The sequence below is a fragment of the Diceros bicornis genome, chromosome 19, assembly GCF_020826845.1.
Source record: "Diceros bicornis minor isolate mBicDic1 chromosome 19, mDicBic1.mat.cur, whole genome shotgun sequence".
Lineage (NCBI taxonomy): Eukaryota > Metazoa > Chordata > Mammalia > Perissodactyla > Rhinocerotidae > Diceros > Diceros bicornis.
The window spans coordinates 51,785,036-51,807,290 of NC_080758.1; the positions used below are offsets into that span (position 1 = coordinate 51,785,036).

Below are 22,255 nucleotides of genomic sequence, written 5' to 3' on the forward strand. Positions count from 1 at the left end.
AGAAAAACTGACAGCTAGCCTCCCATTTAAACCACTCAACCATGAGAAATGTAATATGGTGGGCAAACATGTGAGCGTTGTCACCTGCACGAGTCCCCAACGCTGTGGCCCCATCACGGCCACAGATCAGGGGAAGGAGCCGGCAGAGGGGAGACAGCTGTGCCCTCAACGTCCTTCCTTCCTAGGTCAGAACTCAGTCCCAGCTGCTCGCTGTCTAGTCTTCTGGGGAAGCAGAGAATTCTTCTGGGGACACGACACATCAGGTGTTAAGGATGTCATTGTTCTTTTTTAAACAAATGTTAGATCATGTAACATGCTGCTCAGGACAGGAGGAGCCACCTCAAGGGAAGGCAGATTTTCTCCAGGAGCTGCTGGTCATCCAGGGAGAGCAGAGTCAAGGCCTGCAGAGTGCCAGCCAGCTCCCGCTCCCCTCTCAGGTACACCTTGGTCCCCGCACCCCCATTCCCCTCCGGGTGCTCCCCAGCGTCTCCCACTGTAGTCTTGGAGGCCCGCGCATGCGCAGGACTGGCTCTCAGAGCGGCAGATGGGTTGGCGAGCTGGAGAGCCCCGGGGAACGTGCACTGGAGGCGGGGCCCCAGGTGCGCAGGTGGCTGTCTCTGAGGTTTGTGTAGGGGGATTGGTGGTTTCTGGATCCTTCCTTCATGATTTTCAGCACAGGGGAGCTCTCCTTTCTGCAGTGTGGAGGAGCGCTGGGCAGGAGGCGGCGCTGAGGTAGGCGGTGGGCGGCGGTCTCGGCGTGGAGATCTCCACTGCAGATGGCGGGAGGGCGGTCGGGGGGTCGGCGGATGGGGTCAGGGGACTGGGCTGCTGGCGGGCTGCCCCAGGCGGGGGAGCCCAACTCTGTACCTTTGAGGAGCAGAGGAGCGCCGCCTGGCCGGCGGGTCCCTCTGCCTTGGCGGGGCCCCACCCCGGCGGGGCCTCCTGCCCACCCAGCGGAGGTGCAGGGGGCGGCAAGGAGTCGCCTGCCCTCTGCGCCAGCCCTTGAGTTCGTGCCCCCCGGGGCCCGTCTAGGCCAGGTCTCGACATCCCGGGGTGAACACTTTCCTTCAGAAGATGGACTGTGGTCAGCGCTCCTCTGCCTGACTCCGCTCAGGCTATTGGGCTCCTCATTGCGTTCTTGAAACAAATAAGCGTTCCTGCTTCCTTGGGACCACCTTCAGAGAAAAGCCTAATCCCATTAATGGTTTCTGATAATTGACTCTATATTTGCAAGGGGAACTTTGAAGCCTGTGAATTGTTGTAAACTGCATTTAATGAAAGGAGCTTTAAACAGTCTTTGGTGCAAATTATGTAGCTTCCTAATAATAACTCACCTTCTGTTAGCATAGACTGATGACTGATCAATTGATGATTGACATAATGTGTATGGAATTTTGGTTTCAGTGGAAAGGTTTTTCTTGGCAGTTGGTGCTAAAATTAAAATCGGATAAGGAGGAGGTTTTTAGAAGTAGTATGTAGTGTGTGTTTTGTCTCCATACTCATTTAGAATTGTAAGAATTTAGATTTGGAAAGCTCATAGAGCAAGAATTTTCGAATTTTGATTTGACTGTGTCGGGGGAACAGGTGGGATATCCCTCTGCCCTTTTCCTTAAGGTTCTTCTGGCTGGCCAAATAATTAACAAGACAGGTTAGCAGGAGAAAATAATACCAAGTTTAATAACATGTATACATGGGAGAAAGCAGGGACACTGTGTTTCTCAACACAATAGCAGAAATTCTCGTCTTAAATAGCATGTTCAGCCAATGACAAAGGAGGATGTTGGGGGTGGGGGAGTCAGTTACAGGAGATTACCACTAAAGCACAGTAAACAAGAGGAAGGTTATTATGCAGATTTAAGGCCTCACCTTTCACATTGATAAGCCTCTAGAAATGAGGCCATCCCCCCCTCTTCCCAAAACAGAGAGGGAGATACCTTTACAAATGGAGATTTCCCTTATAAATGTAAATGATTGTCTGGCAACTTCTTGCAGGGCCATCCAGAGAAGGTGGCCAGAGAGACAGAACTTCCGATAAGATGGGCTTGTTGGTGACTTTCCTATTGTAACATTTATCCTACATTATCTTTACAGCCATCATGATAGATCTGTGCCAGGAAGGAGTTAGCATGTCAAATACTTTAGGCAGTTAGTGGGGGAGGTCAAATGTCCCTAGAGAAAACAACCAAGGTAAAGAGATAGATTTCAGGGTGGCCAAATCTTGATCTCCCACAACTGAGAGGGTGAAAGGTTAAAAGGCCAAATACGGTAGGATTTCATTTATATGATATTCTAGAAAAGATAAACCATAGGGAAAGACAACAGATCGTTAGTTGCCATTAGTTCTAATATTTAGTTAATCATTTAGTTTAATAGTTTAATTATTAGTTTTAATATTTCTGATGAAAAAAATACATTTTATTGATAGCATCCTAATTATACTTTTGGATGATACCAGAATTTAACAACCTATGAAATTCTGCAGGAGGAACAAATGACATGTTGGTTATTGGTGTCTTTGAAGTGTAAGTATTGTTGGTAATGAATTTAAATAAGCATTTTTGGATTGTGAACTACTGATTTTTTTACTAGATCCTGTTGGACATGGCGTATTACAAGTTTCAAAATGCTCTTTAAATTACTGTAGCAGGCTGAAGCTATTAAATTGTAATGTAAGATCTTTATAGATGAAACAGGCAAAAATACAAAAAGCCATTTATCTTTTTATCTTTGTTAAAAAATGAAGTAAATCTTACCATATACATGAATGACTTCTGGCTAGACAGACCTGAACTTGACAAGACGGACTCACTAGTATGGTGAATTTGTTTTGGAATGTTAAAGTGGGAGAGGACATATGTTTTTCCTGAGGGTGACCCAAGTTAATATGGTAGGTTTTGCTGTTTATACGCTCTTTCTGAGTTACCATCTTGATTAAACAGCTTGTCATAGACGTACCAAGAAATTTGTGCCATTTTATGTATCAATTTTTTTTTAATAATTTTATTTATTTATTTTTCCCCCAAAGCCCCAGTAGATAGTTGTATGTCATAGTTGCACATCCTTCTATTTGCTGTATGTGGGACACGGCCTCAGTATGGCCAGAGAAGCGATGCGTCAGTGCGCGCCCGGGATCCGAACCCAGGCCGCCAGCAGCAGAGTGCGCGCACTTAACTGCTAAGCCACGGGGCCGGCCCTATGTATCAATATTTTAAGATATCCTATTTCCCTGATAGTTTCTAATTTCAGAGTGTCTGGGAAAAACAGTTTCTGAACATAGGTACTTTGGAATATAATTTTTGATAGTTGACTTATTGAAGCATAGAATTGTGGAGTTGGAAATAATTTTAGTGGTTGTAGAGCCTAACCTCTTCATTTTCCAGTAAATGAAAAGTGAGGTTTCTCAAGTTAAGTCATCCATAGTCTGACTGCTACTTAGTGGCAGAGTTGGAACTATATGCTCAGATGCTTGTCTCCAGATTCCTAGTACAGTGTTGTCTGTGCTACGTACTATTAAGTAGACAAACCAGTGAGTTACCTTCCCAGATCATATACGTAGCCAGCAGGGTTGATTCTTTCCCATATGCATTTTTTCCTTTCTTTTTTAAATAACTACTAACCACAATTAATTCATTCCCATACCATGTTTAATAACTATACTTGTGTGTGTCTCCTCGAGCACATGTGGATTCCCTAGAATGGACACCTGCCTGTGAGTGGATTGCTGGGCCAGAGGCTGATGTGCATCTGCAACTTGACGAGCTGCAGCCAAATCATCCTCTGAAGTTTTAACAATTTCCATTCTCGCCCACAGTGTCTGAGTCATCCTTTCCCTGAGAATTGTCAGGTCAGCATTGTCAGATTTTTAAAGTTTTGCCAATCTGATGACTGAGAAATGATGTATTTGTTTTCCTCTTTGTACAACTGTTTTGACAAATGCATAGAGCTGTGCCACTACCAAAATTGAGATACAGAAAAGTTCCAGCACCCAGAACTCCCTTCAGCTGCTCTTTTGTAGTCAACTCTTCCCCCACGCTTAACCCCTGGCAACTAATGATCTGTTGTCTTTCCCTATGGTTTGTCTTTTCTAGACTATCATATAAATGGAATCCTACAGTGTTTGGCCTTTTGAGTCTGGATTCTTTCATGCAGCACAATACATTCACTTTAGTGTTCATCCATGTTGTTGCCTGTATCAGCAGTTCCTTCTGTTTTATTGGTGAATGTAGTATCTATTGTGTGAATGTACCACAGTTTATCCATCCACCAGTTGAAGGACATTTGAGTTATTTTCAGTTTTGTCTTTTTTGACTATGAATAAAGCTGCTATAAATCTTTGCAAACAAGTTTTTGTGTGAACGTTAGTCTTCTTCTCTTGGGTAAGCACCTAGAAGTGGAATTGCTGGGTCACATGGTATGTGTATGTTTAACTTTATTTTAAAAACTGTTTGTGGTAGCAAAGTCATGGCCCACAAAGATGTCCTAATCCCTGGAACCTGGGAATACATTAGTTTACTTGGCAAAGGTGAATTAAGTTTGCAGATGGAATTTAGGTTGCTAATCAACTGACTTTAAAATAGGGAGATGATCCTGGATTATCCAGGTGGGCCCAGTGCATCACAAAGGCCCTTAAAAGGGAAAGAACAGCAGGCGAGTAGAAAAAAGATGCCACAAGGGAAGCAAGGCCAGAGGGATGCCTAGTTCTTGGTCTTGAGGGTGGAGGAGGGGGGCCATAGGCTAAGGAATGTGGTTGTCTCTAGAAGCTTGAAAAGGCTCGGAAATGGATTAACCTTTAGAGTCCCCCCAAGAGAACGTAGCTCTGCCAACACTTTGATTTTAGTCCAAGGAGACCCGTGTCAGACTGTTAACCTACAGAACTGTAAAACAAATCTGAGCTGTTTTAAGCCATGAAATTTGTGCTAATTTGTTACAGCAGCATAACAAACTCCACTTGAAAGCTGTTTTACAAAGAGGCTGAACCACTTTGTGTTCCTACCAGCAATGTAGGAGTGTTCCAGTGACTTTCCATCCTCATTAACACTTGGTATGGTCAACATTTTTAATTTTAGACATTCTAATATGTACATAGCAGTATCTTAATGTGGTTTTCATGTGCATTTTTCTCATGATTAATGACGTTGAACATCTTTTCATGTGCTTATTTGTCATCTGTTTATCTTCTTTGGTGAAGTGTCCAAATCTGTGCCCATTTTAAACTTGGATTTTTTTATTGCTGAGTTTTGAGAGTTCTTTATAGTCCTGTCAGATATGTGATTTGCAAAGGTCTTCTCCCAGTCTGTGGCGTGCCTTCTCCATCCTCTCACCAGTGTCTTTGGAAGGTCTGTGTAACGTAACTCGAGAGGCTCCACATGACCTTATTGTCCTTCGTTGGGAAACAGTGAGGTTGGATCACCTGAGTCCAATCAGATGTTGATCAGACTTGGGGCTGGGTCTCACTTTTAGTAAACCCAGCCCTTCCGCTTTCCCCCTGTTCCTGTTTGCTCTGCTCCCCTCCCCCGCACAGGCGTCTGGTTCTAAGTCTGGTAGATCTCTGTCTCCTCGGGTTTGGGAGCCCACAGAAAATACAGCTACGCCTTTCAGACATTTCAGTACAGCTCTGCAGCCTCCTACCTTACATCGCCTCACAATATGGCACATTCCCTGAAGGTCAGACTAGCAGTATGTTTGACTTAGGCCACTTCCACCACTTCTGGAGGTTTCACTTTGCTTTATGGAAACTTTTGGCCTAGTTCCCCAGATTCCTGTGTGGCACCAAAACTTAGCACAGGTGCTGTGAGGAAGAGCAGTTGTGTGTCTGAAAGCCCTCAGGTTTCCTCTGCCACACCAATCCTGCAGAATCACTACAAGTTTGTCTAGTTTCTCTTTTCCCTAGCCGAGGCTCTGACTGAGCAAGCCAGATCCTCAGCAGGCACCCAGAATCAGAAAATGCTTGTTTGGGAAAGAAAGGTAAAAATCCTTGCTCACATAAAAGAGTTTTTCTTCTTTCTGGAATTTTAGTTGGTTGGTTCTGAAGTTCTCTGATGCTCTAAAAATATATCTATAATTTATCTGTCTATGCCCAGTTTTGCAGCAAGAGTGCTTTCCTGTCCTAGTCTACTCTAAAACAGAAGTTCCCTTGTCATTAGTTTTTAACTCCATCTGTCATACATTGTCAATATTATTATTGTTTCATAAAGTCATGCTTTCAATGATTTATTCAGATGTTTACCCTTTTTTATCCTCATGATCCATTTTTACATCTTAGCATTTCTTCTATCAATTTTTTGTTAAAGTACATTCATTTTACTTTTTAATTTTTTTCCTTGAGTAATATTAGCTCTGTGCTAACCTCTGTGCCAGTCTTCCTCTATTTTTGTATGTGGGTCACCACCATGTCATGGCTGATGAGTGGTGTAGGTCCACCCCTAGGATCTGAACCCATGAACCCACGCCTTGGAAGCAGAGCGTGCTGAACTTAAACCACTACACCGGGTGGCTGGCCCCCTTAAAGTACATTCTTTAAAAGATCCTTAATGAGCATTTGTTGGTGGTAATACTCTTAGTAAATGTTTGCATAAAAATATCTTTAATTCACCCCAGTTCTTGAGATATGGTTTGATTGGGTACACACTGAAAGTTATTTTCTCTCTGTACCTTGAAGATTTAATCCAACTCTCTCTTGCCTTCCATTGTTAAGAAATGTATCATAGGTCTAAATGTAAGTCTCTGTAAGTGTTCTGTCCCTCTGTGGGGCTTTGAATATCTTCTTTTGTATTTGGTGTTCTTTGGTTTCCCTGGATGGATCTGACTCTAAATTTTTTTTTTAAGTTATGCTTGAGATGTGTTCACCTGCCTGAATCTAGAATAGAAGTCTTTTATTAATTCTGGAAATTTCTTTTTTGTGTGTGTGAGGAAGATTAGCCCTGAGCTAACATCCATGCTAGTCCTCCTCTTTTTGCTGAGGAAGACTGGCTCTGAGCTAACACCTATTGCCAATCCTCCTCCTTTTTTTGTTTGCCCCAGTAGATAGTTGTATGTCATAGTTGCACATCCTTCTAGTTGCTGTATGTGGGACGCCACCTCAGCATGGCCGGAGAAGCAGTGCGTTGGTGCTTACCTGAGATCCGAACCCGGGCCATCAGCAGTGGAGCGCGCGCACCTAACTGCTAAGCCCCGGAGCTGGCCCTGGAAATTTCTATTATGTCTGAATATTCCTTTAAATCATATATATATTTATATTATTTGTGAATAGCTTCTGTTGGACTATGAATGTCCTTTTTGTTGTGTCTTAGAGGAGGAGAGTTCAATAGGGGAAGCTCACTCCGCCATGATGTTGATGTTACTCTCTTCTATATATTTATATTATGTAATTCAAGTATATGTACATATACTTATTTATACACATTCAATATATATTCATTATATATATTATTTAATTCAATATATTATATTATTCAATATAATGATTTATATTATCCAAAAAATGTACATATCTTATTTCTATATATGATCCTGTACTTGACCAAGCTCAAGCCAGGCTCCATTGAGCCCTCTTCTTGACTAGGCCTCAATCTTGTCCTATAATAACTACAGCCTCTCAGCACAAACGGTTTCACACCCCTACACGCATTATAAGACTTAAACACTGACACAGTTTCTAACAGCTCAAATCCACATCCCTAGGATGACCCCTGCCCCCTTAAAGAGTGTCGGCCTGAGAAAGCTCAAGGCAGCCAAAAGATTTGACTGTTTGTTCTGGCCAACACTCAATCATTGGCCTCTGACATCCATTTCTTAGAGCATTTACCCAAAAGTGCTTACAATTGTGAATGTTTCCTCTGTCCTTTTGAGTTTTATGTGTCTCTAATAACCAAGGAATGCATTTCTCAAGGTCCTGAGAGCCATTACTTGAGATGAGGATAGGGTGTCTGTCTCCCAGACTCTGTGAGAGGAGAAAAGTGAAACTTTGATCATTTCCAACCAGCAGACACAACTGGCCAGATTACACTGCACTGACCAACACTCTGTAACTTTTCCCTCCCTGACTCTACTGAGCCCCTGCTCACCCCTCTGCCTGCTCCCTCATTCTCCCTTTCAAATGCCCAGTCACCTCTGTACAAATCAAACTGAGTTCAGTTCACCCTGTTCCCTCTTCCCTATTGCAGTGGTATATTACTGATTAAAATCTGTCCTGACCACTTTCACTAGAGCCTGGTTTTGCATATATTCTACATTTAACACACATATAGATAATCTCAGGCATATGCATATATATGCATATACCAACATAACCATGGGCCCTCCAGGACCAGTTCAACTGACCCCATCTTATCAACAGATTAGTTAAGAGTTTTCTTTCAGGAACTGAGACCCCTAGTCCAGTTCAGGCCAGTTGACACCACCAACCCATCAGCTACACCTGCGCAAATGCTCGATAAATGACATTTTTGACATCAAGGAGTTAAAAGCTCCATCTTCAGATCATCGTAACACTGCCAATTTCTGAACACACATCCGATGAAGAGCCACAAAGCTTGACTTTGCTTGTGCAGATCATCAATTACTTCACTTCTCCTTACTTCCAATCATGTACTGCCACATGTCAGACGGCCCTGCCCTTCATCCCATAAATTGTGCTCCAAGCCCTGGATCGGGGAGACAGATCTGAGACAGACACATGGCCCCTGTCTCCTTGCAGATAAATCTCACAAAAATAAAGCTACAATTCTTTTCCCAAAAGCTGATGCCAGAATAACTGGTTTTTTAAATGTGCATTGGGCAAGAGAACCCCAATATTGTGCAGTAACATCAATACATATATATATACACTTAATGGATGTTTTATCTTCTTTTTTTTTTTCCTTTGCTGAGGAGGATTCACCCTGAGCTAACATCTGTGCCAGTCTTCCTCTATTTTGTATGTGGGTTGCCACCACAGCCTGGCCACTGATGAGTGGTGTAGGTCCACACCCAGGAATGGAGCCTGGGCTGCTGAAGTAGAGTTCTCTGAGCTTAACCACTAGGCCATGGGACCGGCCCATGTCTAATTGTTTTGAAGATGTTACTATATATGCAATTGAAGTTTCACTATGATCTCTGGATTTCCTTGCTACTCCTTTAGTCCTTCACTTCAGTGTATGTGTTTCTTGCTCCATTTTTCATGCTAGAGGATTTTCTCAAATATCAAGTGGTCCTTGGCTACCTGTTCATATTTCTGTGATGGGAAGAAAACAGCTGAGTAGGATCTCTGTGGGCCTGATGGGGCCTGTGAATGTCTGGACTCAATGTTTCTTCAGGGGTGTTGAGTGTTGAACTAGTAACAGGCAAACAATGTTGGTGCCCATGCTGATCTGTAACAACATACTTATTCCACACATTCCCACAATGACAGACATCCTCTGAACACATGGAAATGCTGACAACACACCCACACACACATGCACACTATTTGTAAATGACCATCAGCATTCAGACTGTAAACTACACCTGATAATGCACACTGATACTCAGAACATACACACAAACTCACACACTTACAGACCACTCACTGTCTCAGAGCCCACAGTGACTTGAACTCTCTAAACACACACAGATATCAACAAAACACACCTTCACATAGATGCCATAATAGCTGTGCACCCTGTGACCACACAGAATTGCTGAACACACACACATCCATACAACAAGGAGCATGGCCGTGCATGTGTGGGCTTGATCAGGAAGTTTTTCACACCTCAGCATCAACATGGACACCCCAGGGCGAGAGGGAGAGGCAGAGGGCACAGGGACAAAATGTCAGGAGCAGTCAGGAGGCACTTGCATAAAGCAAATATGATACCTGAAAAGCTGGTTGCTAAATGACATATGACTCAAGGGTAGGAGGACCCAAGAGGATCTGAAATGGTACAAAAGAAGTGACTGATACAAACCCATCACAAGATATTTAAATGTAAGGAACAGTGATATTTTAAAAGGCACTGAGGAGAGTCCATCAAAGCTTAGATATAATTCCAAACAATGAATGACATGGAATTCTGGCCAAAGAACAGCCATTATTGCTGTTAAAATTCCTATTTAAATGTTTCTTATAAAATTATAGAAATACTCATTGAAAAATGACAAATGCTCATTGGTTTAAAACATTTCAGGGTAAAATTACTGCAGCTTCCACTTTTATTGAGTAGCTTTCCTGGGGCAGCTAGAAAAGCTGTACAATGCACACAGAACAGCTGTATGAAGGGTCTTAGAACATCCCGTGCAGACAGGACTTGGGGGTCTACAATCTCTGAGACGAGGGAAGCAGAAGATTGTGAGCACCAGCTCCACGTGGCTTCTCTCTTAAGGCATTTGCTATTTCAACAGTGAGAGAAGAGAGTCTGAGCAGAAAGAGGAGGAAAAATGAACTGAAATTTCATTCCAGCCAAGTCCAGTAACTTCTGCTTCCAGTCAGATGTGGTAAAGTCAGAGCAACAATTAAACGTTGATTTAATAAATACTGTAAGTTTGAAAACACCAAAGGGATGTGGAAGCAAACAGGACTAGATGAAATAAAATTTCAAAAAGGAAAGAGCATTTTTAGGTGAGACTGCCACACATGCCCTCATCCAGGGGAATTTGCTTAATCTGGACTCTGATAATCAGACCTGTCTTACCAGAAAACAATTGTAAATACAATCTGTCATAATTGATCTATGTTAGCTTTTTAATATCACAAGCTTTGTTTGGCTGTTAATTTTTATTGCCTCCACTAGAAGATTCTGTAAAGGGAAAGACATTGTATCATTTGCCACATGATCTCCAGAACATTCTTCAGTTGGGGCTGTATGACTTTTATAAATATGTGTTAATTGTTGGTTTCATGAATGCTATGGACTGAATGTCTACGTAATCCAATTTCATACGTTAAAATCTTAATCCCTGAAGTGATTGTATTTGGAAGTGGGGCCTTTGGGAGTTAATTAGCTTAGATGAGGCCATGAGTGTGAAGCCCCCATGATGGGATTAGTGCCCTTATAGGGAGATGGAAGGCCAGAGCTCTCTCTGCTAGATGAGAGTAGAGCAAGATGTTGTCCTTCTGCAAAACAGGAAGAGAGCTCTCACCAAAAACAAATCAGCTTGAACCTAGATCTTGAACATCCCAGTCTTCAGAACTGTGAGGAATGCACTTCTGTTGTTAAAAGTGCCCAGTCTACAGATGGCCCGGCGGTGCAGTGGCTAAGTGTGGGTGCTCCGCTATGGTGGCCCAAGGGTTTGCAGGTTCAGATCCTGGGCACACACTGATGCACAGCTTGTCAAGCCATGTTCTGGCTGCGTCCCATATAAAAAGTATAGGAAGATGGGCACAGATGTTAGCCCAGGGCCAATCTTCCTCAGCAAAAAAGAGGAGGATTGGCATCAGATGTTAGCTCAGGGCTGATGTTCCTCACACACACAAAAGGAACCCCAAAAGTGCCCAGTCTAGGGGCCTGCCCACAGCCTACTGGTTAAGTTCAGTGAGCTCCTCTTGGTAGCATGGGTTCAGTTCCTGGACACAGACCTATACCACTCATCAGCAGCCATGCTGTGGGGGTGACCCACACACAAAATAAAGGAAGACAGGCATGGATGTTAGCTCATGGTGAATCTTCCTCAGCAAAAAAAATAAATAAAGTACCCAGTCTATGGTATTATCGTTACGACATCCCATACAGACTAGGACACTAAGTGTGTGAATAAGTTCGTTTAGATTGACGATCCTTCTTCTACATGACACATTATTGCCAATGATCCCTAAATTGGTGTGAGTCAAATTCCCCTTAAGGATCATAAAGACGTTAGGGCCCTTCTCCCTAGTTGTGCACATATTGCTACACATGAAAACATGTTGCATCATGTGTTTTATCGACACCTTAGTCTTACACCTCATCCCATTGGCCTTCAGCGAACTTCAGTGTTACAGCCAGTGCTTTGGGCAATAAAAGAAAGTCCCTGGACTGAAGAGGGGTCGGTATCCATCGTGCAGCTCCTGTCCTCTGCCCAGTCAGCTCCAGCGCAGGGTAAATTTACAAGATGGGCTTTCCTCCAGGCAGCTCTGTGTTTCTCCCAGCCTGTTCTCATTTAGGATGATCTCACCAGGAGCAATGAGTGTAAATTTGGAGGGAAGAGCTACAGAAGGCATCTGCCAGGGGAAATTCTTTGTGGTTACATGGTCTAGAATATGGACACCTGGCTGCTCTAAGGTGTCTTGAAAATGGAAACCTTCTCACGTCTGTAATATCATTCCATGTCCTCTTTCCCCTCCATCTCTCTGTTCTTGGTGGAAAAATTCCCTTGGCAACGACAATAAAAAAATGAAAGTAGGGAATGGCCCATTTCCAGTCTCAGAATTCTGTGAAATTTTACTGCCTATCCCCAGTCTCCCAGGACTGACACCCTTTTTACTCTTTTAAGATTAGATTATATTTTAATCTCCTTTAATCAAAGTTTTCTCTCATCCTTGTTATGTATATACATGTTCTAATACATAATATTGAAAACATTATTTTTGGCCCTACAATTTCCAGATTCATTCATAGTTGTTTTCTGATGGATGCATGACTTTGTAATTATGTTTATAACTCCATTAACTATAGAAATTGACTAAATGATGAGTAGTAATGTACTAATACAGGAAAATGGCCCATTTTTATTCAACATAAAGTTTCATGTTTTCATCAAGACAAATACACGAATACTTAATTGTTCAGCAAAAACTCTTCCTGTGTACATGTAAGCAATTATAAATCTATTGAAGTTGGTTTACCTTGTCGATTATTCCTTATTTCTGAGTTGTGCATTCAGCATTTCCATGAACACTTTAGAGTCCTGCATCTTTATCCTACCATTTTAAATACTAGGTCATTGACAAAAGTCCACATTACTTGTTCTGTTGTGTGCTAATGGGTCCTTTGTAGGCAGTTTTCCTGGGTACGTGTTCCAGTGTGAACTCCAGCTGATGGCCTTGTGACACTGATGTAAATACTGTTGTCTCCACAGATCATGGGGCCAATGATGTGTGGTCCTTTACGGAGCCATATATAACCTAATACTTTTCATTCAATTAGTGTAAGGCATGCTATGGAAAGTAGATTGGGGACAATTAATAAAAGATGATTGATTATGAACATGCTGTTAGGGAGAAAAATTGAACCTCTGGCTATACAGGTTTACGTTTCATTCAATTAATCAGCCAGCCTAACAAACCCCGTTCATTGCCAGGGCTATATACATATATATATTAGATTAAGATTATATCATCTATTAGTTTGAAAGTGCTTTTGTAAAGTACGCCTTGTTTCTCTTGCCCTTTCTTACTGGGAGAAATACGGAATAGATAGAAACTGACTGGATTACTCTGGTCTGAACTCAGATCACATAGGACTTGAATCATTCAACAAATGAGACATTAACAGTGGCTACACCACTGGGATTTCCTGATCCAACATCGCAGTCATACACCTTATTGTGGATATGGACTCTAGAATAGGATTGTGCTGTTATCCCGAGGCTAATTTGTTCTGTTGATCAATATTTTGGATCAATAAGTGATGAAATATTTTGACTAGTTGGTCTAATCACTCAGAGGTTATTTTCTTCTCTGAGGTCACCCTAACCAAAATTGTTAGTCCATTTAAGATTTGTTATCCCTTGATTTGGCTTACCTTTTTTTTTTTTTGAATTAATTGAAGCTCCACAGGGTCTTCTCATCTTATTTTGTCATTCCCGCCTCTTCAGGGAAAGGTCAATTTCACTGATTAAAAGTAAAAGAGAGTAAAACCCTCGAGTGGCCGTTCATACAAGTCCTCATTTAGACAACAAATGATGATGCTGCCTTTGCAGGGTCCAGTCACTGCAGCCTTTACACCGTGTCACTGGGCAAGCAGTGCCTGTAACACCAGAAATGCCACAGGAGATGCTTTTGGTAAACAGGTGGGGGTTGTGTTTGCCGAGTTTCTTTTACTTTTTTAAATCTTTCCTTGAATGCCTACCTGTGTTGGGTTAACAATTAATGTAATAAATAATTATTGGGTTGAATTTATTTTATTGTTAACTTTTGGTGATTATCTGTTCTGATATAAGATTATGCAAGGAGAAATAATTCTTGTTGCTTATAGTAACAGTACTACTTCTATGAATTAATAGATTAATGGTAGTATTAGATTAGGAGTTAGTTTCTGTGATTGAAATTAAGATAAGTATATTGTTGAACCTGAAGGCTTTCTTAATTGGTGTCTGAATTTAGGCCAACTAGGGTATTGTTTGTACTCCCCCTCTAAGGAAGGTTGTAGCCTGTATCTAAAAGGCTGTACCTCTTTAGGGCTGGGTCTGGAGGAGGGAGGAGTCTGGACAAGTGTGGAGCTGGCTCTGGCCCAGAGGGATGAGCAAGAGACACAGGGCACCTGCTGCCACACACAGCCGCAGCAGACATCACCAATCAGTCACGCCATGCTTGGCTGCAGAGCCCAGAGAGCCCCCCAGTGCTCAACAATGTGCACACGGAAGCCACTCCTGGGCAGAGCAGGGGACTGTGATGAACCCATTTGCCGACCCAGCTCCCCTAAGACGTGCTCCAGGCCTCCTTTCCCCACTTACTCCGCCAGCTCCTCACTGTCCTCGGGACTCAGGCCTTCAAGGCCCGCCAGCAGGCTGCTCCAGCTCTTCTCCTTCCTTACCACCGCCTCCCCTCTCTGCTCCCACTCTAGTTCCAGGGCAAGTTACCTGTGGCTCCTGAGTGCTGCTCCTTGGCCTGGAAGGGCCTTCATTCACCCCATCCACCCTGTGCACTCCTACTTATCCTTCAAGACTCGACTCCAGTGATGCCTCCTCGGGAAGCCCTCCCTGACGCTCCATCTCCCCAGGCCTGCTCTGGGCCACCACTCTGCCTCCTGCCCACATCCATCACTGTTGAGAACCTTGCTGGGCCCCCTTGTCTGGTCTCCACATCCAGCCCAGCCCCTCAGGATGGGAGGAAATGCTTAGGTTCAGGACAATGGAGCAGATTCCTGGACTGTGGTGACACTGCCCACCCCAGGAGAGGTCATTCTTTGGGGCACTTCCAACTTGGACCCAATGCAGCTCAGGGGGAGCCAGGACACAGGGAGGCTGGCTCTGGGCCCAGCAGGTCACAGGCTCAGCCTAGGGAAAAGGCACAGGTGCCACACAGAGGGGCTCAGGACAAAACTCCAAGTCGACAATACCCTTGCTAAGGGCAGCAGGGTCCAAAGGCAGCTGCACAGGCCACAGGAGGTGCTGGCGAGCTTTTCCTCTGCTCAGAGAGTCCCAGGGCTGGATAGAAGGAACTCAGGAGGCCCATCTGAGGTGGAGGTCACCTCGGGGGCATGCAAGCAGAAGCTGAGGGTGCCAAACAAGTGGAATCTGAAGAGGTGACCCTCAAACCCCTTGCGGCTCTAACGTCTCTGAGTTGGAAGTCAGTCCCCTCAGTCACAGCCTCTAGCTGCCCCCTCACAGGGCTGTGTCTCTCAAACACCGCTCCCAAGGAGAGTGGAGGCTGAGGGTGAAGGCAAACTCCTACCCATGAGAACCGCTGTGATCACGGCCTCCCGCAAGGGGCCAAGGATGATGAGCAAGGGACAGAGGGACTGACTCACACGACTTCCCCTCAGATGCAGAACATGCTTGTGATTCACCAGGCCAATCAGTATCTGTCCTCATTCTCCAGTCCTCTCTCCCCAAATGGACCTGTCACTGTTTACTATGACATCCACAGACACAGCAAGGGCATCTGGGAAGAACCATGTGTACATCTGGAGAGAAGGGAACTGTGAAAACCAGTAATATCTGCATCTATTTGTGCAGGTACCAACATCTACATACAGCTGTCATGTTCCTCCAGCAGCCCTAGAATACTCCGCAATCACACGTGCCGGTTTTTGGCACAAGGTAGACAAACCAACTGGTGGTGTCCTCGAATGCCACCACTGCTGGGGCCTACCTTGAGGTTGGGGGGAGGCAGAGTGCCATGCCCCATCTCACAAAAGTCTGGCTGGTGTCCAGGTGGGTCTCATAGCCTTTGATGATCATCCACTCCATGGCTATGTTTTCCTGGATGCTCTCTGTCTCGTTTACTTTATTGTGCATTATCCTGTGGGGACAGAAAATAAGTCAGAGACAGGCTGCACCCACCTCTCAGGGAGAAGGGAATGCCAGGCCTCTGGCCAGACCTAGGAAGAAGGCCTGGCACCCAGGATGCTCAGGTGGAGACTGTGGTCACGGATGGGGAAAGAGCATGCCTATTGAATACCTGCTGTGCTGGGCACTCTATGGGCATGAGCTCACATCACCCTTCTGACAGCCCAAGGAGACAGGTGTTCTTATTTCAGAGAGAAGGAAATAGAGATTAATAGCTAGAAAGCAGGTCTGATCTAAAAGTCTGGACCACGTGGAACAGAGACGGCAAAACTGAGAGGAGGACGGGAGTACAGGAAAAAACTTTTCTTCATTACTCTGTCCCCCACACCACTACTGGTCTTATCTCCATCCATCGAACTCTACCCACCCATCCTGCCTCAGGGCCTTTGCAGTTACTCTTTCCACCCCTCCCCCAATGCACTTTATACAGTTGCTTCCTTAATGTTCGGGCCCTGGAATGTCTTAGTTTTGGAGCACCTGGCAATCGTGCTGGCTCATGGAAAGACTGACTCCCGTAGGCTCCAGCACGTCTGGGGGGGAGCAGAACACACCTTGCCCCTTAATCTGAGAATAAGGACAACTTTCCTATTTGTCCTGTTCTGGCTGCCGCAACACTCCTCCTCCAGGAGGTGGCGCCATTTAACTGCTTTTTAAAAATAGCATTGGTGGGAAAAGAGGCCTGTGAGTTGCCAACTTTGCTAAGAGCCTTGGTGGGTTTTCAGGAGTCTTAGGATGTTAGTAATTTTGTGGGGAGGAGCGTCTGGAAAAAGTACCTCACCTACTCCAAGAAAAGCACAAAACCTCTTATTTGTCTGCTGATGCCTCAAATTCTACAACCACGACCAGATCACCAAGAGGGCTGGTTAATGTGTGTGGTAGTAGACACTGTCCAATTTAACCCTCCCAGCAATGAGAGATGACACTGGTCGAGCTGGATCCGTGATTAATGAACTCAGCATGACGAGCAATTACTGGACCCCTCTGACCCTCAGTTTGCTCACCTGTAGAAGGTCATAGTGAGGATGGAAGAGAACACTGATGGTGCTCAGGGCAAGCTACCCCAGGAAGCACCACTCTGGTATGCGGATTATTTCGAGCTGAAGACAATAAGGACTCAGAGAACTCAGGAAGAATATTTGAGTTTCCCCTCCCAAACTGCCTAAAGAATTTAAAACAAAAGATCTGTTTCAGGAAGGAGTTATTATCATGACTGCTATAAAGATAATGTAGGATAGAGGTTACAATAGAAAAGTCACCAACAAGCCCATCTTATCGTAAGTTCTGTCTCTCTGGCCACATTCTCTGGATGGCCCTGCGAGGAGTTGCCAGACAATCATTTACAAGGGAAGTCTCCATTTGTAAAGGTATCTCCCTCTCTGTATTGGGAAGAGGGGGGATGACGTCATTTCTATAAACTTATCAATGTGGAAGGTGAGGCCTTAAAACTGCATAATAAACCTTACTCTTGTTTACAGTGCTTTAGTGATAATCTCCTGTAACTGACACCCCCACCCCCAACATCCTCCTTGTCTTTGGTTGAACATGGTATTTAAGACAAGAATTTCTGCTATTGTGTTGAGAAACGCAGTGTCCCTGCTTTCTCCCATGTATACATGTTATTAAACTTGGTATTATTTTCTCCTGCTAACCTGTCTTGTTAATTATTTGGCCAGCCTTAAGAACCTTAAGGAAAAGGGCAGAGGGAGATTCTCCCTCTTCCCCCGACAACACATTTCACGTGCTGACCTCAGGCCCAGCACACACGGCAGGTGCTTGAATAAATGGCAGTGATCACTGTTGCTATTATCACTGGTTTCAAAGTTGTTATTATAAAACTATTATCATCCGTTTTTTTCTGGTTATCAGATTGGGGCATGGAGATGGGGTCTCTTCCTTAGGAGCCTCAGGCCGTCGCTCCCAGCAATGCTCTCAGCAACCCAGGCCCTAGCCCTCTTCTCGAGTGGCACCTTTCAAAGATATGCTAGTTCCCTGGATATGGACTCATATTTGGAAGTTAGCAAAAGTAAGCAGAACCATTTCTTTTGAAGAGGGTGGGGATTTTGCTGAGGAGGGCTGTATTTGCTACAAACATGGGGGCGATCCCAGAGTAGCAACACTAGTTTCACTGTTAGACAAGTGCCAGCTGCAGCTGCTCAGGACTCCTGCCAGCCCCGGCTGGGGTTTGTGCTGAGAGCCACACCGTCCACGCAGCTAGGGAGGAGTTCCCTGGGCCGCAGGCTCCCAGGGGAACTGGAAGTGACAACCTGGGTTACATTGAGCCCAAGAGATGAGGTTCAGGAGAAAAAGCGGGACAAAGGCCAGAGGTAGGAGAGAGCCAGCCCCAGGGGAGGAGTGTTTCTGAGCACAGCCAGGGAGGGTTTGTTATCTGATGGCTTCCTGCTGGGCTGGGAGCTTTCCTCAGTCCCCGGAGGGAGAGAGGAGGATGAAAGGGCTGCTGTCAGGCCCATAGGAAAACTCTCTTCTGTGCCAGTAGGGCTGTGTTCAGGCCAGGTACAGGTGATCAGGTGGGACAAAGGACGAGTAGGCTGCGGGAAATGGGATCAGGATCTTAGAATAAATGCCTTGGCACCCATGTGCCTTCCTCACCCCTGCCCGCACCAGGACAGGGCATCCGGCAGGGATGAGGAGCCTCGCTGGTGTCCCAAGTCTTCTCCTTGGGGAAGTGTGCAGGATTTGGCTACTTGCGGCACGAGAGGACTGGGGTCCCCACCCCACAATGGTTTCTGTTAGTCTACAATCACGCTCTGATTACATCTGCTCCCTGAATGAACCTCCACTCCGGGGCCTGTGCCCTGCCCTGGTCCAACCTGGTCCTCCCTCTGCCCAGCTGGGATCCGTGGCCCTACTGGCTGCCTCTTGCTGGACTCGGGAAGCCATTTAGGGCACTGAGTGGTTGGCAGAGCTGGGGACAGCACCTCACACGCTGCAGACCGACCGTCCTTTGCAGCTTCTGGCAGCCCATCACTGAGTACAAGGCTGCTCATCATCTCTTGGCCTCCATAAGGTGCAGAGCCCAGGGCCTAGCTCCTGGTGCGCATCTCGTTCCTGCCTAAACTCACTCCTCTGGTTATCTCACCAGTCTTGTGACTATAATACCATCTCCGAGCTGATGGCTCCCGAATGGCTCGCTCCCTTACACTCCAGACTCAAATGCCCTCCTCCCTTCTTGTCCTCTCCACCACTGTTGTCCATCTCAAGTTCAACACGCCCCCAGTTAAGCTCCAATGAAACAAGAAAGATTCCCCCTCCACACCTGCCCCTCCTGCACCTTTCTCCATCCCGGTTAGCAGCAACTCTAACCTTCTGCTTGCTCAGCCAAAAACTCTGGAATCGCCCTTGACTCCCATCTTCTCTCTCCCCACATCTAATGCATCAAAAACTCCTGTTGGTTCCATCTTCAAAACACACCCCGAATCTGAACCTCCTCCTCACCTTCATACCACCGCCTGGTGCAGGCCACTGTCAGCTGCTGCCTGGGCTGTTGTAGGCACCTCCTCCCTGGTCCCCCTGCTTCTGCCCCCACAGAGGAAGGTTTCCCCCTGGGCTTTGGAGACTGGAAGAGGGGCAGCGGAGGTGTCTTGACCAGAGGGCTGGGGCCTCTGACACTGGACAAGTCACGGGCTTGTCCACTCGTGACACTGCCTGCTGTTGACTGCAGTCTTGGGCTCATGAAGGCCCATCACCCAGGCTCCCCTCTGGGGCTCCTATACCACAGGTTGTGAGACACTGGCACTGGAGAACAGAGGAAGTTGGCAGAGTGCCTGTGAGTCCCTGGGCCGATCCCCATCCTGGCAGATGGGCCCACGTGAGTGCCCAGGGCCCTTCCTCGAACCACAACTGTGCCAGGGACAGCACACCACCCACACCATCCCACCAACTGCCCCCTGGGCTTCAGCTGTGAACTCAGATTGCTCCTGGGACCCTGCTTCCAGGTGGGGCAGGCTGGGGGTCCCCCAAACACCACCTCCTGGGATCCTAAAATGAACATGAGATTTACCATCTGGGGCTCAGCAAACTCCCGCTGGGGAGCATCCTCAGCCCTGGCCTGTCCACTGGCGGGGGCACCCGGGAGGCGAGCTCACCCAGACAACCCCCCAGTTTAGCCCTGGCGTCGTCCAGGCTGTTGGCTGGATGTGCATGTGAAAAGTGGGCCAGGAGCTCGTGCAGTGTCAGAATGTGCCTGGGAATCTGCAGGAGGGAGAGGCAGGGGGAGAGGGACAGAGGTAAGGATGAGGAAGGAGAGAGACTGTGATGACGCAAGTCAGAGAAAGCAGCAAGGTAGAGAGGGAGAGAGAAAGCAGATGGAGGATGGTTCTCTGAACTCCCAGCACTCCCATGAGCAGGGCTGAGGACGGACACCCATAGCACTTCTGATCTCAGACTCTAATGTGGAGACTTTTCCAGGGTCTTGTCTAGGGCAAGAGCCCAGAGCTTGAGGCTCTAAGCCAGCAAGAGGAAGGGCCTGGAGGTGGGCTCAGGACCAGGAGCTCCCCCTCGCCTTCCCACACTGCCTGCTCTGTGGAGCTGGACAGGCCTGCGGTCCTCTAGGTCAGGGGCTGGCTTTAACCCCATTCTCCAGGCAGCCCAGAGCTGGGGCCTGTTAGGGCTTGGGCTCTCCCAGCCATGGCCCCCTGGTGCCCCCAGGTGTGGCTTACTCCCAGATGTGGCCCTCACTGTCATGGCCCCCAGTGGGCTCCCCATGCATTTGTCCTCAAGGACAGGGCTAAATGCCAGCTGGAACATGGGGTCAGTGAGGAAGGCCTCCAAAACTCTCTCCTTGCAGTCAGTTTGGCCTCATAGTGCTTCAGCAGCTTGTCAGTCACTGTTCTGCTTGCAGTTGGCCAGGGTCTGCAGGCTGTACTGGTGGCTGGATACTAGCTCCTGATAGAAATTGAACACGGGCAGCAGGATGGCCAACAGGTCTGCTCGGTGAGATGCCCCACAAACCCTCGGTCACCCAGCCCCACCCACGGAGGTCAAGGCCAGGCTCAGACCTCCCACGCAGAGACCCCCTTGCCTTTGGGGATGACTCTGGCACCACTGCCCTATCCAGGGCCAGATAGGTGGCCCTAGGCATTGGGACCACATCAGAGTCACAGATCTTTATAGAGATGGGGCTCCGTCTACTCTGACACCTGTGTATTGGAAGGCCGGAGAGGGCTGTTGTGGGTGCTGTGGTGTGCCCCACTGCCTGAAGGGTCTGAAGGGCCACCCAGCTCCGGAGTTTTGGGGGTTCAGCTGAGGCCTCTGTGGTAACTGAATTGCAGCTCCACATCCCCCTCAGCACTGGCTCCCCCAAGAGGCCTCCCAGAGTGCCCCACCAGTGACAGAAGTGACCCATCCGTGGTCATAAGGTGAATCAGTAGCTGGCCTGGAACCAGCTCTCTTGAGTCCCCCATTCCAGGGCTTCTCCCCACATGACATGCCCTCTCGGGTCATGTCCCCTCAGCTCTCTGTCCCTTTATCTGTGTGTCCCTGTCCTTCCATGCCTCCCCAGGTTCAGCAAGGTGGGTCTGTTGCTGGCCCGCTCTGTCCCAACCTTCTGGATACACAATACCCTGCCTTCCAGCCCCTGAAAGCCCAGCCAATCTCCCCAAACCTGCCCTTCAATACTTGATTGGCAGGGATGAACCCACTGAAACCTCTGCTTATAAACTCCATTAAAAAAGAAATACGTGCTTCCTTTGCAATAAACTCTTAAGTGGGAGCTCTTACACTACCCAAGGGACAGCACCTTCAATGACGCAACTACAGGAAGTGCAGACCTTTTCCTTCTAGGGAGTCTTCTCATTGTGACCTTGGGGAAAAGCGGGGCTCTCTGACTTAGGAAAGTGAACAATAAAAGGGTCACACTCAGTGTGGGAGAGGAGCGATGCAGGGGTCCTGCTGTGCAGCCCTCGGGGCCATCAGGACGGTGCAGCCAGCTCGGAGAGCAGTGACGCAGGGTGGACGGAGTGGGAGCCTTGACCGTGCTTCTACCTTTTCTTTGTCATTCTACTTTTGGAAACCTGTCCCAAGGAGACGCTCTCTCATATGAACATTTCAGATGCAGAGATGAGTGTTTCTAGTG

The 22,255-nt window shown here is 46.6% G+C and overlaps 1 long non-coding RNA gene across 1 annotated transcript in view; it reads left to right on the top strand.

Annotated features, from left to right (window-relative positions):
• Positions 1–649: 649 nt before the first annotated feature.
• Positions 650–22,255, top strand: part of LOC131418755 (uncharacterized) — a 33,270-nt gene continuing 11,664 nt past the window's right edge. Inside the window, exon 1 of the long non-coding RNA XR_009223022.1 lies at positions 650–732. This is a non-coding gene — a long non-coding RNA (uncharacterized LOC131418755). The remainder of the gene's footprint in view (positions 733–22,255) is intronic.